The sequence below is a fragment of the Gnatocerus cornutus genome, unplaced genomic scaffold (genome assembly GCF_029298725.1).
Source record: "Gnatocerus cornutus isolate USDA-ARS CGAHR unplaced genomic scaffold, icGnaCorn1.1 ctg00000022.1, whole genome shotgun sequence".
Taxonomy (NCBI): Eukaryota; Metazoa; Arthropoda; class Insecta; order Coleoptera; family Tenebrionidae; genus Gnatocerus; species Gnatocerus cornutus.
Genome location: NW_028275374.1, coordinates 5,931,426 through 5,934,104, shown reverse-complemented (window position 1 = coordinate 5,934,104; position 2,679 = coordinate 5,931,426).

The following is a 2,679-nucleotide window of genomic DNA, read 5'->3' as shown; positions in this document are numbered from 1 at the left end:
GAAAACAACAAAAATCGGCGAGAAATCGTCGTTTTGCATCGAAATATGTTTTCTCTAAGAATTTTGATGATTTCGTGCAGAATTCTGCTGTTTTCTTGCAATTCAGCCGTTGAATCGAGGTAAAAAGTCATGATTTTGTAGATTTCGTGCTCTTCTTGGCGAATTCATAATAGAAAACAACGAAAATCGGCGAGAAATCGTCGTTTTGCATCGAAAAATGCGGTTTTCTGTAAGAATTTTGATGATTTCGTGCAGAATTCTGCTGTTTTCTTGCAATTCAGCCGTTGAATCTTGGTAAAAAGTCAAGATTTTGTAGATTTCGTGCTCTTTTTTGCGAATTCAAGCCAGAAAACAACGAAAATCGGCGAGAAATCGTCGTTTTGCATCGAAATATGCGATTTTCTGTAAGAATTTTGATGATTTCGTGCAGAATTCTGCTGTTTTCTTGCAATTCAGCCGTTGAATCTTGGTAAAAAGTCATAATTTTGTAGATTTCGTGCTCTCCTTTGCGAATTCAAGCCAGAAAACAACGAAAATCGGCGAGAAATAATCGTTTTGCATCGAAATATGCGGTTTTCTGTAAGAATTTTGATGATTTCGTGCAGAATTCTGCTGTTTTCTTGCAATTCAGCCGTTGAATCTTGGTAAAAAGTCATGATTTTGTAGATTTCGTGCTCTTCTTTGCGAATTTAAGCCAGAAAACCACTTAAATCGGCGAGAAATCGTCGTCTTGCATCGAAATATGCGGTTTTCTCTAAGAATTTTGATGATTTCGTGCAGAATTCTGCTGTTTTCTTGCAATTCAGCCGTTGAATCTTGGTAAAAAGTGATGATTTTGTAGATTTCGTGCTCTTCTTTGCAAATTCATGCCAGAAAACTACGAAAATCGGCGAGAAATCGTCGTTTTGCATCGAAATATGAGGTTTTCTGTAAAAATTTTGATGATTTCGTGCAGAATTCTGCTGTTTTCTTGCAATTCAGCCGTTGAATCTTGGTAAAAAGTCATGATTTTGTAGATTTCGTGCTCTTCTTTGCGAATTCAAGCCAGAAAACAACGAAAATCGGCGAGAAATCGTCGTTTTGCATCGAAATATGCGGATTTCTGTAAGAATTTTGATGATTTCGTGCAGATTTCTACTGTTTTCTTGCAATTCAGCCGTTGAATCTAGGTAAAAAGTCATGATTTTGTAGATTTCGTGCTCTTCTTGGCGAATTCATAATAGAAAACAACGAAAATCGGCGAGAAATCGTTGTTTTGCATCGAAATATGCAGTTTTCTCTAAGAATTTTGATGATTTCGTGCAGAATTCTGCTGTTTTCTTGCAATTCAGCTGTTGAATCTTGGTAAAAAGTTATGATTTTGTAGATTTCGTGCTCTTCTTTGCGAATTCAAGCCAGAAAACAACGAAAATCGGCGAGAAATCGTCGTCTTGCTTCGAAATATGCGGTTTTCTGTAAGATTTTTGATGATTTCGTGCAGAATTCTGCTGTTTTCTTGCAATTCAGCCGTTGAATCTTGGTAAAAAGTCATGATTTTGTAGATTTCGTGCTCTTTTTTGCGAATTCAAGCCAGAAAACAACGAAAATCGGCGAGAAATCGTCGTTTTGCATCGAAATATGCGGTTATCTCTAAGAATTTTGACGATTTCGTGCAGAATTCTGCTGTTTTCTTGCAATTCAGCTGTTGAATCTTGGTAAAAAGTGATTATTTAGTAGATTTCGTGCTCATCTTTGCGAATTCAAGCCAGAAAACAACGAAAATCGGCGAGAAATCGTTGTTTCGCATCGTAATATGCGGTTTTCTCTAAGAATTTTGATGATTTCGTGCAAAATTCTGCTGTTTTCTTGCAATTCAGCCGTTGAATCTTGGTAAAAAGTCATGACTTTGTAGATTTCGTGCTCTTCTTTGCGAATTCAAGCCAGAAAACAACGAAAATCGGCGAGAAATCGTCGTCTTGCATCGAAATATGCGGTTTTCTGTAAGAATTTTGATGATTTCGTGCAGAATTCTGCTGTTTTCTTGCAATTCAGCCGTTGAATCTTGGTAAAAAGTCATGATTTTGTAGATTTTGTGCTCTTTTTTGCGAATTCAAGCCAGAAAACAACAAAAATCGGCTAGAAATCGTCGTTTTGCATCGAAAAATGCGGTTTTTTGTAAGAATTTTGATGATTTCGTGCAGAATTCTGCTGTTTTCTTGCAATTCAGCCGTTGAATCTTGGTAAAAAGTCATGATTTTGTAGATTTCGTGCTCTTTTTTGCGAATTCAAGCCAGAAAACAACGAAAATCGGCGAGAAATCGTCGTTTTGCATCGAAATATGCGGTTTTCTCTAAGAATTTTGACGATTTCGTGCAGAATTCTGCTGTTTTCTTGCAATTCAGCCGTTGAATCTTGGTAAAAAGTCATGATTTTAAAGATTTCGTGCTCTTCTTTGCGAATTCAAGATAGAAAACAACGAAAATCAGCGAGAAATCGTCGTTTTGCATCGAAATATGCGGTTTTCTCTAAGAATTTTGATGATTTCGTGCAGAATTCTGCTGTTTTCTTGCAATTCAGCCGTTGAATCTTGGTAAAAAGTCATGATTTTGTAGATTTCGTGCTCTTCTTTGCAAATTCATGCCAGAAAACAACGAAAATCGGCGAGAAATCGTCGTTTTGCATCGAAATATGAGGTTTTCT